This window comes from Oncorhynchus clarkii, chromosome 3 (assembly GCF_045791955.1).
Source record: "Oncorhynchus clarkii lewisi isolate Uvic-CL-2024 chromosome 3, UVic_Ocla_1.0, whole genome shotgun sequence".
In the NCBI taxonomy this organism is placed as follows: Eukaryota; Metazoa; Chordata; class Actinopteri; order Salmoniformes; family Salmonidae; genus Oncorhynchus; species Oncorhynchus clarkii.
In genome coordinates this window covers 71,735,442-71,753,522 of record NC_092149.1, presented here as the reverse complement: position 1 = coordinate 71,753,522, position 18,081 = coordinate 71,735,442, and positions in this window count along the sequence as shown.

The window sequence follows — 18,081 nt, the reverse complement described above, 5'->3', positions numbered from 1 at the left end:
ATAAAAAAACGTTAACATTGCTGGATATGTAATGCAATATGGTGGAGAGCAATGAATCAAACCATACACATTATTTCATGTTGTGGCTTGAAGTTTCAGAAACTATGTATACTCACACGCAGTGTAAAAGTATACATGTATTTTCACAAGGACCACAAAATACCACACCTAAAGCAATTTCTAATAACTGAAATATTAAAACCATGCACAAACGTTATGGTAAGGAGAGCACAACTCTTGAATCATGACAGTTTTTAAATCTAGGAAAAAGTCTTGGATGATTTTCAACTGGGTTGTGTTTTTGTTTATATTACTGTGAGTTTTCCTGCTATTGGCCAAGCCTTGTTGCTTTGCATCAACATCAGAGAGGAATGCTCTGGCCCCGTACCTACAGACTTCATAAATAAAGATGTGTAGACAAATTATGCATGACGGCAAACACTTGAATGACAGAAATGTGAGCTGTGTATTTAATAGCATGCTGTTTTGACTCTCTGGCAGGATAACAGAGGTATTATTATCGTACTGCCTGCCCAGGCTCCCCAAACAAATTCACACTCGCTAAATGAAATCCTCCATTCAAAACGTGTTTATGGATAGAAAGCAAATACAGATGCAGCATCTTAATTTGATCACCCTATTGTAGGAGAACTTCCCTGCAATGCAGGACATTTTAAACTTGTAGTGTATTTGAGGTTTAAAAAGGCTTCTGAAGTTTGCAGTTTCTACTTTGAAATGTCAGATTGAAAAATGTAGCAACCACTACGAAAATGTCCATCCACATAATAATTTACATGCCCAGTTGCTGCAGGATTATTTTCCTGCTGTAGCAAACTGGCTCAAATTACCGACATCTGTAAGATTATTGTACATAAGAATCCATGGGTTTCACTCCATCAAGGGGAAAACGAAGGGGAGAAACATCCAAAAACAAGTAATGAGTGTGTTTGTATGTCACGTTCTGACCTTTTATTTTCTTTGTTTTGTATTTATTTAGTATGGTCAGGGCGTGAGTTGGGTGGGCAGTCTATGTTTGATTTTCTATGATTTGGGATTTCTATGTTTCGGCCTAGTATGGTTCTCAATCAGAGGCAGGTGTCATTAGTTGTCTCTGATTGAGAATCATACTTAGGTAGCCTGGGTTTCACTGTGTGTTTGTGGGTGATTGTTCCTGTCTATGTGATCGTTTGCACCAGATAGGCTCAGTCACTTTGGTTTTTTCTTTTTTCCTTGTTTTGGAAGAGAAGAGAACGAGCGCCATTCTCCTTGCGGAGATGGTGCAAAATACATCAACACGGTCGGTCCCTGGGATTGGGCTGGCTAACACGATTAGGTTTGCTTGGAAGGAAAAGGAGATGGAGCCTTTAGGACGAGAATCTTTTGGAAGGATAATATTGATGGGGATTCTAAAGCTGACGGTGAAGGACGTGTTTTGTTTCCAAGGCAACTCGTTGGAGGGAGCATACGACGTGGCACTATATACAGAGGTAAAACACGATGATATCCTGAGAAGGGCAAGAGCAGTGGGAGGTGAGAGGCCGATGTGCCACTACGAAATAACAAGTCTGGCGAAGAATAATTTTAGGGTTGTAACTGTCAACATTTACAACCCTTACGTTAAGGACGAAGAGGTGAGGGCTTTTCTGGGGAGATATATGGATAACGTCTCCTCAGCAAGGCACCTCAAAGACTCCCTTGGGTTTTGGAATGGGAGGAGAGGTTTCCAGGCCCTCCTCAGAGAGGACCCAAAGGGACATGGTGGCTACCTCCATCCTCCTGCTATGTTCTCCCTGGGGGCTGACAGGGGGACGTTGTTTTATGCACGTCAGCCCCCATTTTGCAGACGCTGTATGGCCTACGGTCACATATTCGCCTCATGCAGTACAAGAAAATGCAGATTTTGTGCATCTGAGGATCACGAGGCGAGGGATTGTGACAAGCCTAAGACGTGCCATGGGTGTGGCTCGTCAGCACACCTGTGGCGGGGGTGCCCGGCCCGTCAGCGGTCATATGCGTCTGCAGCTGGGGGGGGAGCAGGGGCGGGGGATGGGGGAAGAAGAGGAGGGGAAGGAAGCACGCCTCATGATCAGAGTACAGGTCCAGAGGGGAAGGCCACAAGGAAGGAGGAGGAGCAAGAAGCGGCGGAAGGAAGAGAGAAGGAAACGGAAGGCACGGGAGTAGGAGAACCAGGAAAAGCGGCGGAAGAAGGCAACCGAGTGGAGGAGCATGAGAGAGAAGAAAGCGATGGAGGAGTGGTGGAGAAGGAGACGGTGGAAGAGCAAGTGGACTGGGGGGAATGTGCCCTGGTGGAAGAGATGAGGGGTATGGTGGAGGAGCTGGCGGGGGGGGGGGGGGGGTGGTATCTCTCCACTGCCGTCATTACCAAAGAAGAGAATGAAGAGGAGGGAGCGATTGGCCGACAGTGAGAGGGAGGGGATGGCCAAGAGAGTGATGGGGGTGGGAGAAACCTCTGGGTTGCTGCTGGTTTCTACAGGCTCTCAATATCTGTTGGGTGGGGACACACCTAACAAGACTCAGGACTGGGTACAGGAGGAGGTGGGGAGTTTTTTGTTTGGGGACTCAGCCTCCCCAAATTTTTTCCAATCCAGCTGCAGCACTGGGGAGGGGGAGGATTGTGGGGGTAGACCCAGGGTGCAGGGTACCCCGGAGCCAAACACTATTCCTGCATCCTGGGTTGGTGAGATGGAGGAAGAGGGGGGGATGTTGGGAGTACAGATGGTGTTATCACCGGTAAATATGGAGCAGGGGAGCATCGGGTGAGTCTCCTGTTTTTGTTTTTTTCTGTCTGGGTTTAGAATTTGAGTGTATTACATGTTTTTATTTTATTCTTTCATGGGGTCTGATTTTACTATTGTTAGTTTAAATGTAAGGGGTTTAAGGGATTGTGTTAAGAGGAGGGCGGTTTTTAGTTATTTGGAGGGTGTGGGGTTTGATTTTTGTTTTTTACAGGAGGTTCACCTGAGGGATGGAGGGGATGTTAATAGGTTTAAGAGGGAGTGGGACAAGGGGGAGTCGGTTTGGGGTGTTGGGGGGGTGCACTCATCGGGGGTAGGGATTTTGTGTGGGCACAGGGAGGTTAAAGTGGAGGATTCTTTTGTGGTAATGCAGGGGAGGGTTATAGGGGTGGATGTCACGATAAGGGATTGTAATTTTAGATTAGTGGTGGTGTATGGACCACAGGTGGTGGCAGACAGGAGGGAGATGGTGGACTGTCTGACGCCCCTGTGTGTCACAAATAGGAAATTAGTGATAGGGGGGGATTTTAATACAGATTTAGGAAGAGGGGGGGATAGCAGTGCAGGCGCCATTGCCAGGCTAATGGCTTGCCATGGTCTGGTAGATGGTGGTCTGCACACTACTCCGAAAATGGACGGTCCTACATGGCGCAACTCCAGGGGGGTTGAGCGGAGGCTCGACTATATTTTTGTACCCAGGTCTTTGGGTAAGTTGTCTGGGCGGCTGTTGCCTGTTTCCTTTTCGGATCACGACGGGGTGCTCCTGCAGGTGGGGTCGCCAGTCTGCCTCTTTGGTAGGGGGTACTGGAAGCTAGATCGGGATGTGCTGGAGGAGCAGGCTTTTGTTGACATGTTTTATGGTTTCTTTTGGAGGCTTGAGGGTCTCCGGTCCATGTGCGAGGGGGTGTTAGAGTGGTGGGAATTAGTTAAGGTGAGGATTAGGGCTTTTATAATAGGGTATTGCAAGAGGAAAAAAAGGGAGGAGAGGAGGGAGGTGGATCGTATCCAAAGGTTAATTGAACTCGAGTACGAGGCAGGCAACCTCGGCGGGTCGTTTGACTGGGAGAGATCCGCAACCCTAAAGGCGCAGCTCAGGGAGTTGCAGGAGCGGAAGGCTCGAGCTTTCCTGGAGCGTGCGCATAGTGGCTTTCTAGAACACATTGAGACTTGTTCTGCTATGTTCTTTAAGTCGGTTAGGGCCAGACAGAGTAGGAAGGTAATGCATGGCGTTAGGGAAGAAAATGGTAGTATAGTTAGAGAACCAGAGGATATGGTCAGGGTGACAACTGATCATTTCCAAGGTTTATTTAAGGAAAGGGAAATAGATGTAGAGCAGGGAAATGTGTTTTTAGAACACTTGTCCAGGCGGTTGCCGGAGGACATTAGAGAAGTGATGGAGGCCCAGATCTCACTAGAAGAGGTTGAGAGCGCTCTTAGGAGGATGGGAAAAGGGAAGGTGCCTGGGATAGATGGGCTGCCGGCTGAGTTTTATCTCAAGTTTTGGGGTATACTTGGACCAGTGGTCCTCGAAGTCTTGAAGGCCATCCTTGAGACGGGGGTCCCGGGGGGATCAATGGCTGTTGGTGTGCTGTCACTTTTATATAAGAAGGGGGAAGTAACAGACCTTGGCAACTGGCGGCCGTTGACCATGCTGTGTGTAGATTACAAGCTACTTGCAAAGGTTTTAGCAGACCGGTTGCGCACAGCCCTTCCCTACGTCGTCCATGAGGATCAGACGTGCGGGGTAGAGGGCCGCTCTATTAGATGGAACCTACAGTTAATCAGGGACTCCATCGCTTGGGTTGAAGATAGAGGACTGCCTTTAATGGTAGCAGCGCTAGATCAGGCGAAAGCCTTTGATCGCGTGAATAGATCATTTTTATTCAGAGTGTTAGGTCGATTAGGATTTGGGGAGAAGTTCATAGGATGGATTCGTACATTATATGTCGGAGCGGGGTGCCGAGTTAGTGTAAATAGTCACTTGGGTGACGTTTTTGACCTCTCGTCTGGGGTCAGGCAGGGGTGCCCACTCTCGGCTCTCCTCTTCGTTCTGTACATGGAGCCTCTGGGGGCTGCCATTAGGGCAGACACAGGGGTGGAAGGCTTGTTGATCCCTGGAAGTGGTGGGCTGCGTGTTAAGATGACGCAGTACGCCGACGACACTTCCTTGCTGCTGTGCAAGGACTCGTGCCTGACAAGGTCCCTTGCCATCTTTGGGGATTTCACCCGAGCGTCGGGAGCAGTTCTGAACCATGCAAAGTCTTCCGTCAAGTTTTTCGGAAGATGGCGCGGTAGAACGGATGTGCCCGGGGGGTTATCTCTCTGTGAGGGGGCCCTGAGGATTCTTGGGGTCCATTTTGAGACCTCCGGCTCAGCGACGCTAAACTGGAACATGCGTATCGCAGTGGTACAGAGGAAGCTAGCAATGTGGAAGGCTAGGTATTTGTCTTTTATGGGCAAAGTCCTGGTTCTAAAGGTGGATGTGTTGCCGTCTCTTTTGTATTTGGCGTACATCTACCCATTGCCGGCTAGTCTGAGGAGGCCTCTAGTGAGGCTTGTGTTTCAGTTCATGTGGAGTGGCAGGTGCGAGTGGGTCGCCAGGGCACGCATGCTTTGTTCCCATCGGGGAGGGAGGTAGGGGGGTACCACATTTCCCCCTCAAGCTGGACGCAATTTTTGTTTCTTTCTTGTTAACGGAGCTTGCTCATCCAGTGATACACCCGTCCGGTTACCTCCTGCGGGTGTTCTTCTCGTATCAGGCGAGAAGCGTAATGGTGTGGTCTAACACGGGTCCTCGGGCGGAACAGCTGCCGTGGCACTTTGGTCATGCGGCCAAGTGGCTGCGTGCGCACCCTGAGGTTGAAGTTGCCCGAGTAGGTTTAGATCACAGGCACCTGTACGAGGAGGTCAGAAAGGCAGGGAGTCCGGCGCCTGTAGTGGGCATCTCGGAAGTGGTCTGGGAGGGAGTGCAGGCGCGGGGTTTGGACAACAGGCTCAAGGACCTGAATTGGTTGAGCCTCCATAAGTGCTTGCCGGTACGTTCCATCATGTACCGGTATAGTTTGGTGCAATCCCCCACCTGTCCAAGATCTTCTTGTGGCAGGGAGGAGACTGTGCGCCATGTCTTTTGGGACTGTGCCTTTGCCGGAGTAGTATGGGCTAGGGCACGGGTGTTGTTAGGTTTGGTAAGGGGGGATTTTGTATTGACGTGGGCCAGGTTAGAGAGAGGTGTAGGGAGAGCGAGAGGGACGGATAGGGACAGGTTTCTGCTCTGGCTTCTCATGAGTCTCTTTAAACGGGGGCTGTGGGAAGCCAGGCAGAACATGGTGAAGACAGGGAGAGATTGGGGGGTGGAAGGGATAGTGAGGAGGGTGGAAGGAGATTTGAGGGGGAGGATGAAGAGGGAGGAGAGGAAGTGGGGGCAGCATGCTGCCCGGGAGAGGTGGAAGGGGGGTTTAGGGCTGGGTGTCATTTAGATTTGTAAGGGGATAGATTAGGGACGGGGAGATAGGGAAAGGTAGTTTGTAGGATGACGGGGAGGGAAGATGCTCCCCTGAGGTTTTGTTTGGGGTTTTTGTTTAGTTTTAGTTTAAATTAAAATACCACTATTTGAGTTTGTATGGAAATTAGGAGTTGTAAAGAATGAATGGTATTGATGATAATAAATGATTTTTATAAAAAAAAAATAAAAAAAAAATTGTTCCTGTCTCTGTGTTTGCACCAGATAGGACTGTTTAGGTTTTCGCACATTTATTGTTTTGTTAGTTATTTCATGTCTAGTTCCTTTATTAAAGAACATGAATAACCACCACGCTGCATTTTGGTCCGCTTCTCCTTCACCACAGGAAAACCCTTACATTGTAACACTGCCTGTGGAACACGGAACGAGGGAGAGCTCAGTTTGTTGTTTTGGAAAGTTTGTCGTTTAGATAGTGTATTGGAAAGTTTCTTAGTAGCTAGCTATCTTTTGAGTTTGTATCCCTTGGCGCAGTTGTCATCAGTTGCTGGAACTGCTACTCTCTGTCCAGTGATCCTGCCGACCAAGACAGGTTCTGAGAAGCCATTTGGCATAGCAGCTAGCCTAGCTGCTAGCTAGCTGTCTATCAAGCTAGCAGGGTTTTCTTGAGGGCTTGAATGCAGCCCGCAACACAGTTAGCCATTGACCCGGGTTTGTGGCTGTCTAGATCTGGAACACCAGATGTGGCTTCTATGCAATCTGCCTTGTTTGGAACTGCGAGGAGTAACAGCGTAACCTACATTGCTAGCTACCATGACAAAGACCAAAGCCGGCGGGTGTACCGTTGAGGACAGTGGTGTCTCTCTATCATAGGTAAAGGATCTTTTAACGTAACAAAAGAGTTCTACAAGCAGTTGTTACAACAACAAGAAAATAGCTTCAAGTGTTTTGTCCAAATACTAGTGTCAACTAATAAAATAATGGACGACCTGACCAGAGAGGTCCAGGACCTGAAGAACAGTTTGCAGTTCTCCCAGGGTCAACTCGATGAGTTTAAACAGGAGATTGGATTCACAACAAGCTTTAATTTGCTATCTTGCATGTGTGATTTAATGAAAGTTAGATTTTTATAGTAATTTATTTGAATTTGGCGCTCTGCATTTTCCCTGGTTTTTGGCCAGGAGGGACACTAGCGTCCCACATATCCCAGAGAGGTTAAGGCTCCATGGATTGACAAGGAATTTAAAAACTGTGTGGCAGAAAGAGATGAGCAAAGGAGTGGCTAATAGGTCTGGCTGCTTATCTGCAAATTGAGAAACTATGTGACTAAACTCAACAAAAAGAAGAAACTGTATTATGAAGCCAAGATCAATGACATAAAGAAAGCTGAAAAATAAATTTGGAGTTCTTTAAATGTAATTATGGGCAGAAAGAGAAATTAAACTCCATCTTTCATCGAATCAGATGGCTTATTCATCACAAAACCATTGGATGTTGCCAATTATTTTAAGGATTCCTTCATTGGCAAAGTGGGCAAACTTAGGCAGGAAATGCAAACAACAAGCAGTGAGCTATCGTACTCATGCATAAAAAAACAACCAATGAAAGACAAGCATCGCAAGTTTGAATTTTGTAAAGTGATTTTGGGATAGGTGGAAAAAATATTGTTATCACTCAGTAATGACAAACCTCCTAGCATTGACAACTTAGATCGAAAGCTACTGAGGATGGTAGCTGACTAGATAGGAGTGGCTATCTGTCATATCTTTAATCTGAGCCTAGAGGAAAGTCTTTGTCCTTAGGCCTGGAGGGAAGCCAAAATAATTCCGCTACTCAAGAGTGGTAAAGCGGCCTTTACTGGATATGACAGAAGACCGATCAGATTGCTGCCAGCTTTTAGCAAACTGTTACAAAAAATTGTGTTTGACCAAATACTGTCAGGATTTGGCCAGGGTTGTTCCGGTTTTGGTCACTAGATGCCCCCATTGTGCTTTTTGACCCTTTTGTTTTCTCTTGTTCCCAGTTATTATTTGCACCTGTGCCTCGTTTCCCTTGATTGTATTTAAACCCTTAGTTTTCCTCAGTTCTTTGCTCTGTGTTTGAATGTTAGCACCCAGCCCCAGTGATGCTGTGAACATTTGTTGCTCCAGTTGGACTCTCTTGAGGTACTCTTTTTTTGTTCCCATTTGTTTATTTTTGATTATCTTTTGAGGCTTTTTTCTGCTGTACCTACCACCTTGTGGATTTACCTTTTGACTTGGAGGATTACCATTGTTCTTTTGGAATTACTTTTGACGATGTGGATTTATATTTTTGCCTGAACTTTCCTTATTACTTTATTAAAACACCGTCTCCTGTACTGCTGTGTCCGCCTCATCTTCTGGGTTCTGCTGACTATTAGTGGCTCAGTTTGCTAAGTGACTGTTTCTCACACCGGAGACCCGAGTTCGTAACCGGGTCCTGACAGAAACACAGAGCCAAAAATGAACCCAGAGGCAGTCAGTTCCCGAGGACTTTTTTGCCACGCTGTCCCACCACGAGGGAACTGTCCAATGTCATGAATCCGCTCTGGTTCAGCAAGAGGCCTTAATTCTTGATACTAGCCATCCCGGATCCGGGATCGTGAATACAGCCTCAAGCTCATTACCATAACGCAACGTTAACTATTCATGAAAATCGCAAATGAAATGAAATAAATATGCTAGCTCTCAAGCTTAGCCTTTTGTTAACAACACTGTCATCTCAGATTTTCAAAATATGCTTTTCAACCATAGCAAAACAAGCATTTGTGTAACAGTATTGATAGCTAGCGTAGCATTTAGCGGGCAACATTTTCACAAAAACAAGAAAAGCATTCAAAGGTCATTTACCTTTGAAGAACTTTGGATGTTTTCAATGAGGAGACTCTCAGTTAGATAGCAAATGTTCAGTTTTTCCAAAAATATTATTTGTGTAGGAGAAATCGCTCCGTTTTGTTCAAAACCGAAAAAAAAAAAAAATAATAATAATTCAGTCATCAAAACGCCAAACTTTTTTCCAAATTACTCCATAATATCGACTGAAACATGGCAAACGTTGTTTAGAATCAATCCTCAAGGTGTTTTTCACATATCTCTTCGATGATATATCGTTCGTGGAAGTCTGCTTTCTCCTCTGAATCCCATGGAAGAATGCTTGCAGCTGAAGATTACGCACCAATTTTGACAAAGGACACCGGGCGGACACCTGGTAAATATAGTCTCTTATGGCCAATCTTCCAATGATATGCCTACAAATACGTCACAATGCTGCAGACACCTTAGGGAAACGGCAGAAAGTGTAGGCTCGTTCCTGGCGCATTCACAGCCATATAAGGAGACAATGGAAAACAACGCCTCAACTTTTGCTCACTTCCTCTTTGAAGTTTCATCTTGGTTTCGCCTGTAGCATCAGTTCTGGGGCACTCACAGACAATATCTTTGCAGATTTGGAAACGTCAAAGTGTTTTCTTTCCAAAGCTGTCAATTATATGCATAGTCGAGCATCTTTTCGTGACAAAATATTGCGCTTAAAACAGGCATGTTTTTTTTTATCCAATAATGAAATAGCGCCCCCATAGTTTTTAATGGCTAGACATTCTCATCTTCTGTTGGAGATGCTGACTTCCATAAAGCAGATATCTGATCGACTTCCCCCGGCAACCGCTCCCGCCCCAGTACCTCAGATTCACGTGCCCGTGGCAGTTAACCCCTGGCTGAACCTCGTCTTCCACCTCCCCAACGGTTCTCAGGTGATCCAAGTGCTTGTAAGGGGTTTTTCACCCAATGTTCTCTCTCCTTCGAGCTGCAACCCTCGTCGTTTCCCACCGACCGGTCCAAGATCGCATATCATCATCCTGCTGTCGGAAAAAGCCCTGGCCTGGGCTACGTCTGTGTGGGATGCCCAAAGTCCCTGCTGTGACAGCTACTCTGCCTTTGCTAAGGAATTCAAGCAAGTGTTTCAAGGTCCTACCAGCTGCCCTGACTCAGCCAAACAGCTCCTGACTCTCCGCCAAGGTTGGCGCAGCGTGACGGACTATGCCATCCAGTTCCGCACGGTGGCAGCAGCGACACTATCCAAGATGAACTGGCCACTCGGTAACCCCCGGACAACCTTGAGTCCTTGATCAAGTTGGCCTCGCGCATAGACCAGCGTCTGAGAGAGACCATAGACCTCTCGCCCTAGCCCCTATCAGTCCCAGCTCCGAGTCCCCACCTTTATCCTCGCTGGCTCCACCGGAACCCATGCAGATTGGACGCATCTCCCAGGCTGAAAGAGACCGCCGGATGAGGGAGCGATGCTGTCTATATTGCGGCAAACCGGGCCATTTCCGCTCCAGGGAAACGCACTGTCCCGTGCAGACCTGGGGGGACTGTAACGGGAAACATAACCTCCTCCCATCCGTCCAACTGCCGTCTGCTCATTCCAGTCACCCTTTCCAGGGACAACCATAAGCTTCCCCTTCAAGCCTTGGTCGACTCTGGAGCCGCAGGAAACTTCATGGATGGTATCTGAGCGAAGGAGAATGGCGTCCCCTCTGAACCTCTAAGGGACCCCATGAGGGTTACTACGCTGGATGGAAGCCTTCTGGGATCTGGACTTGTCACTCGCGTCACTACCCCCTTGCGACTTTCAGTTTCCCAACACCAGGAAGTGATGAACTTTCATCTGATCTCCTGTTCCGAGTTCCCTCTCGTCCTTGGCTACCCCTGGCTTCACAGCCATAACCCTCACATCGACTGGTCTGTGGGAACTGTCAAGCAGTGGGGCCCTACGTGCCAAGCCACTTGTATCTTCCCGAGTTCCCCAAGTTCTCCTCCTGAGTCTCTAGAATCCATCGACCTTTCCCGAGTGTTACCATGACCTCAAACCGGTATTTAGCAAACAGAGGGCCACCATGCTACCACGGGGGGTAGACCTTACGATTGCCCCATCGACCTGTTTCCGGGCACCTGCCCCCCCAGGGGTCGGATCTTTTCCCTATCTCCTCCCGAACGAGCTGCTATGGATACCTACATCAAGGACGCTCTGGCAGCAGGCCTCATTCGTCCGTCCACCTCTCCCGCGGTAGCAGGGTTTTTCTTTGTGGCCAAAAAAGACGGTGGATTACGTCCTTGCATCGACTACCGGGGACTCAATGCCATAACCGTCCGTACCCGCTACCCCTTATGGCCACAGCCTTTGAGCTGCTCCAGGAAGCCTCTGTCTTCACTAAGCTTGAACTACGGAACGCATACCATCTTGTGCGTGTCAGACCCGGTGACGAGTGGAAGACCGCTTTCAACACGCCTACTGGTCACTACGAATACTTGGTGATGCCCTTCGGCCTGACCAACGCCCCGGCTGTGTTCCAAGCACTCATAAACGATGTGTTTAGGGATATGTTTAACATCTTCATGTTTGTTTACTTGGATGACATCCTCATCTTTTCAAGCTCCCTTCAAGAACACACAAAGCATGTCAGACAAGTACTCAAACGCCTCCTAGACAGCCATTTGTACGTTAAGCCGGGAAAATGTGAATTCCATTCCTCCCGAGTACAATTCCTGGGATTTGTAGCGGAACCCGGTCGAGTCCAAATGGACTCCAGGAAGGTAGGGGCGGTAGTGGCGTGGCCCACCCCCACCTCCGTTAAGGAAGCTCAGCGTTTCCTGGGCTTCACAAACTTTTACCACAAGTTCATCAAGAACTTCAGGTTGGTGGCAGCCCCTCTCTCAGCTTTAACCAAGGGTGGCAACGTAAGGTTTCTGTGGGGGAAAAAAGCTGAGACGGCCTTCCAAGGACTCAAGCAGCGCATCCTCTCTGCTCCCATCCTGACACTACCAACTGTGGATTAACCTTTTGTGGTGGAGGTAGACGCATCAGAGGTTGGTGTTGGAGCTGTCCTGTCTCAGAGGGGTGAAGACAAGAAGCTCCACCCTTGCGCTTTCTTCTCACACCGGCTTACCCCGGCCGAGAGGAACTACGATCTGGGGGATCGTGAACTCCTAGCGGTTAAGATGGCATTGAAGGAATGGAGACACTGGCTCGAGGGGGCTTCTCAACCGTTTCAAGTGCTTATGGACCACATAAATCTGGAGTATATCCAGCAGGCGACACGGTTGAACTCCAGACAAGCTTGATGGTCTCTTTTCTTCAATCGATTCCAGTTTATCCTCACCTATCGGCCCGGGTCGAAGAATCTCAAACCGGACGCCTTGTCCCGAGTCTACGCACCTGCCATTCGAGATGACACTGGTCCTTCCTGCTGCTAAGCTCGTGGCCCCGATCTCGTGGCAAGTTGAGGATACCGTGAGACGAGCTCAAGCTTTGTTTGTCCCCAAGGCAGCGAAGACCCAGGTCCTTCTGTGGGGGCACTCCTCTCGCCTCCCCTGTCACCCGGGCGTAGGTCGCACCTTGGAGTTCATCCAGCGACAGTTCTGGTGGCTCACCATGAAAGAAGACGTTGCCACTTTCGTCAAGGCCTGTCCCGTGTGCTGCCAGGGCAAATCTTCTCACCTCCGCCCTCAAGGACTCCTTCACCCTTTACCTATTCCCCACCGACCCTGGTCCCATATCTCGTTGGACATTATTACTGGCCTTCCTCCGTCCCAGGGTAATACTACTATCCTAGTCATCATCGACAGGTTTTCTAAGGCGGCCAGGTTCATCCCCCTGACTAAGTTACCTTCTACCAAGGAAACGGCTCAGTTGGTAATTAACCATGTGTTCCGAGTCTTCAGGATTCCTCAAGATATGGTTTCCGACAGAGGTCCCCAGTTCACCTCAAGCTTTTGGAAGGCCTTCTGCCAACTCAGACTGGCAGTGGCCCCTATATCTTCACGGTACCACCCGGAGTCCAACGGACAAACCGAGAGGATGAATCAAGAGCTGGAAACCGCCCTCTGATGTATGGCCTCCAACAACCCGTCCACATGGTTGTCCTTCATTGTTTGGGGGGGGGGGGGTTGGGGGGGGATTTGGCCAGGGTTGTTCCGGTTTTGGTCACTAGATGCCCCCATTGTGCCTTTTGACCCTTTTTGTTTTCCCTTGTTCCCAGTTATGATTTGCACCTGTGCCTCGTTTCCCTTGAATGTATTTAAACCCTTAGTTTTCCTCAGTTCTTTGCTCTGTGTTTGAATGTTAGCACCCAGCCCCAGCAATGCTGTGAACATTTGTTGCTCCAGTTGGACTCTCTTGAGGTACTCTGTTTTTGTTCATATTTATTTATTTTTGATTATCTTTTGAGGCTTTTTTCTGCTGTACCTACCACCTTGTGGATTTACCTTTTGACTTGGAAGATTACCATTGTTCTCTTGGAATTACTTTTGACGTTGTGGATTTATATTTTTGCCTGAAGAACTTTCCTCTGTCTGCCTCATCTTCTGGGTTCTGCGGACTATTAGTGGCTCAGTTTGCTAAGTGACTGTTTCTCACACCGGAGACCCGAGTTCGTAACCGGGTCCTGACAAATACAATGCTATTTCTCTGTAAACAAATTAACAGACTTTCAGCATGGTTGTAGAGAAGGGCACTGACATGTACTGCACTGACACAAATGGCTGATGATTGGTTGAAAGAAAATGATAATAAGAAGATTGTGGAAGCTGTACTTTTAGATTTCAGTGATATTATTTGATATTATTGACCATAACCTGTTGAAACAATGTATGTGTTATGGCTTTTCAACCTCATGGATTCAGAGCTATCTATCTAACAGAACTCAAAGGGTTTTCTTAATGGAAGCTTCTCTAATGTCAAACATGTAAAGTGTGGTATACCGCAGGGCAGCCCTTTAGGCCCTCTACTCTTTTCTATTTTTACCAATGGCCTGCCACTGGCATTAAACAAAACATTTGTGTACATGTATGCTGACGATTCAACCATATACACATGGTTGAATACACAACCACAGCTAATGAAGTCACTGAAACCCTTAACAAAGAGTTGAAGTCTGTTTTGGAATGGGTGGCCAGTAATAAACTGGTACTGAACATCTCTAAAACTAAGAACATTGTATTTGGTACAAATCACTCCCTAGACCTCAGCTGTTCTAGACCTCAGCTGTATCTGGTAATGAATGGCGTGGCTGTTGAACAAGTTGTGAGGAGACTAAATTACTTGGTGTTACCTTAGATTGTAAACTGTCATGGTCAAAATGGCTGTAAAGATGGAGAGAGGTCTGTCCGTAATAAAGAGATGCTCTGCTTTTTTGACACCACACTCCAAAAAGCAAGTCCTGCAGGCTCTAGTTTTGTCTTATCTTGATTATTGTCCAGTTGTGTGGTCAAGTGCTGCAAGGAAAGACCTAGTTAAGCTGCAGCTGGCCCAGAACATACTGGCATGTGTTGCTCTTCATTGTAATCAGAGGGCTGATATAAATACTATGCCAGTCTCTCTTGGTTAAGAGTTGAGGATAGACTGACTGCATCAATTCTTGTTTTTATAAGAAACATTCATGTGTAGAAAATCCCAAGTTGTTTGCATAGTTAATTTACACACACACTTACCCCACCAGACATGCCACCAGGGGTCTTTTCACAGTCCCCGAATCCAGAACAAATTCAAGAAAGCGTATAGTATTATATAGAGCCTTTATTGCATGGAACTCTGTTCCATCTCATGTTGTTCAAATTAACTTGGTTTAAAACCTGGTAAAAAAAAACCAGATAAATGCCTCCCCTCTATTTGACCTAGATAGTTTGTGTGTATGTATTGAGTGCCTTTTTTATTGATGTAGTTCTGTCCTTGAGCTGTTCTTGTCTTAATGTTCTGTATTATGTCATGGTTCATGTTTTGTGTAGACCCCAGGAAGAGTAGCTGCTGCTTTCTCAACAGCTAATGGGGATCTTAATAAAATACCAAAAAATACCAAAAAGCTGGGTGGAGTGCGTTTAGTACCAATTCACAGTTACAAGCTGACATACAAATAGAATTCACATTTATTATCCTCATTAAAGGTTATACGCATCCAGGGTTGTGCCTCTAAATATTGTGGTGGGATTTGGGGAAGCTGAGGAAAAGGAAACCTTACTACCCATGATGACACATCAGTGATGAGGGTTTCCTCTAACAGTGCCTTCCTGTTGCTAGTTCTCCCCACTCATTATTTGTATGTCCTCATCATTGTTTTGGGTGACAGAATAAACATCCAATATGTCTCTAGGTTTTCCATTGACTCTGCATGGTGTGAGACAATGTATAACAGGTATGGTATGTATAGAGCACCTTAAAGGAATCTCTGCATGTCTTGGATTGTGTTCTTGCATGAGCATGCAGTTTCCTACCAATGACTAGATGTTGCATGTTACTCCATACACATGCTATTCGCTGGGAAGCCTGTATTGATTTGACCAAACCAGAACTTTGAGTGAACGAGTTCCAAATGGTAGTTAACACTCCAATTGTCAACCTACCACTTGCTGTTACTGTGGACCAAATACGTGGAGGAAACTTCTTGTGTGCACTTGTAACACATCCATCACAAAATTATTCATATTTGGCAGAAAGGGGCCCTCGTAAGTGTGAACAGCTATGGCATTCTGACTAAATCCTGCTTAAAAGCTGTTCAGCTTTTTGTTTTTTCCCACACCATTAATGATGTGATGAATGGGCTATGCCAGAAGGGTGCCTGCACCAGAGATGGTCTGTGAAGGAGGAACTAACAGGCGTGCTTCAATGGACAGCTTTCAAGTGGAGCTTGAAGTGGAAAGAGGACTCTGAGTAGATGACGATTGGAGACATGCTGCCCTTCGCGACACCTGTAATATGAGTAATATGTTTCAAATGCCATGCCATTACTACAGCTGTCAATCTCAGTCTGTCTATAGGACTTGGTGTGGAATGAGCTGAATAATATCAAGTGCATTCTCACATTCTCTCTAAGAGGCCTTTCCATGTTCCACAGAAAGCAAAGTCAATACTGCTTGTCCAATAGTCAACAGTTTCCCATGACAACAGAAAAACACAACTATTTCATTCTCTTAGATTTGGCTCCTGAGTCCACATATCTTCCCATTTAGTGGTGTCTATCTTGGAGAGGGAGACGGGTAATGGAACGCAGGGAGGGATGGCAGCCCTGAGAATGTCTGTAATGAGAAGCAGACTATGGAGGGGGGGCTCAGTTCGTCTGTTGTTATTGTTGTCCACAGGTTTGATTTGGCTTCTCTGTTCTTCCCTGCAGGCCCAGAAGCCCATAAATCGTTTAAATAGGGAACAAACTTTCTTAAAACATTTATCAGAACCCATCTATTCAATTACATGATTTAGATCTGAGGTCCACCTGTACGTCGTCAGCAGCTCCTGATGAGAAGAAATACTAACCGTGCCCGTGGCAAAACCTATTGAATATTCTAACCATGTGGACAATGAGTCAATACAAAACAGACTTTGCGAGGCAGATCTTCAAGACAATGATTTCCCTGCTCATATAGAATCCAATCACATATAAGAAATACGTAATTGGTAGCTCTATATTGAAAGAACATCATAATACCATTGAGGAATAAGACTGAAAAGGCAGAAATAGATATATAGACAGAAAAAAGTGTGTGTGTGTGTGTGTGTGTGTGTGTGTGTGTGTGTGTGTGTGTGTGTGTGTGTGTGTGTGTGTGTGTGTGAGAGAGAGAGAGAGGATAGGAAACAAAGGCAATCCTTTATGACACCTGTTGACACCTGATGAAATAATCATGACTCACTTTGACTCCCATTGGCAAGGAATCAGTTGTTGGGAGGTGTGTCATTCAGTGGTCCTAGCATCTCTGTCAGTGAATGATCGCACACAATAGGACACGCTCCTCACAACCACAGCAACACACACAGCCCCAGGAAAGTCTTCTTTGGAAAAGTTACTTCTGAGAGGAACATATCCACTGCTAACAAGAGCCAGACACATCAGCCAGAGTGCTGTTCTTGGCAGCCAGCATTGGTTCCTCTATGAAAGACAGACATCGCTGCAAGACCAGCCATATACCACAGGGATTTCAGAACGACCACTGGAGTGGTTAGTTAATAAGATGTTTGGCTTTCCTATTACCTTTACGTATTATGGCTCCCTGATTCTGATTTGGCTTTAATGAAGTTAATCAGTCTAGATTGATGTAGTGTACCGTGCATGGAGTTCAATAGGACTGGGTAATGCAACCCTATGAAAAATCATAACAACTGTGGGGATTCGAATGGGGACTCTGAGGAGGGAATGCAGGGCTGAGGGAATGACAACATTCAGATAAACCACTGCTTTAATTAGCTACATATAATTATTTGTTTGGGTAGGATCATGTAGGATCAATGTTCCAGCTACCAAAGTCTTCCTCCACATGAGGACCTCAATCCAAACTGCTATTTTCAGGATATACTTCAGGATCTACTCCCAAGTGCCGTGAAAGTTTAGACAGATTTTTTAAAAATTAGACCAAGATGACTCCTCTCTACTTTTATTTTTTGTTCAGAAATGTGATGTGATGTAGGCTACATGACAGTCAAAGTACCAAATGAACTTCAGATTAACCTGATCGACCACACCAGTTAGTTGTGGGTGCTCAACAGCTGTGGGAATGTCTCATGTCTGACCACAGCTTCATATGAATGCACTAAAGTACAGTGAACTTTCCTTTTTTACTTTTTTAAATGTAATATTAAAACATACAATCTACCTGCAGTGAAGACGCTCAACATTTACATTACATTCAGTCATCTAACAGACTCCCATCCAGGGTGACCCACAGGATCAACCAGGGTCAAACGCCCCGCCCAAGGGTACGTTGACAGATCTCCCAAGCTCCCAACCGCCAGGCCACCAACAATCCAAGACCCCCCTCCCCCCCCCCACAGTCCCACGAGAGCTTACCCTTAACCATCCGAGACCTGTCC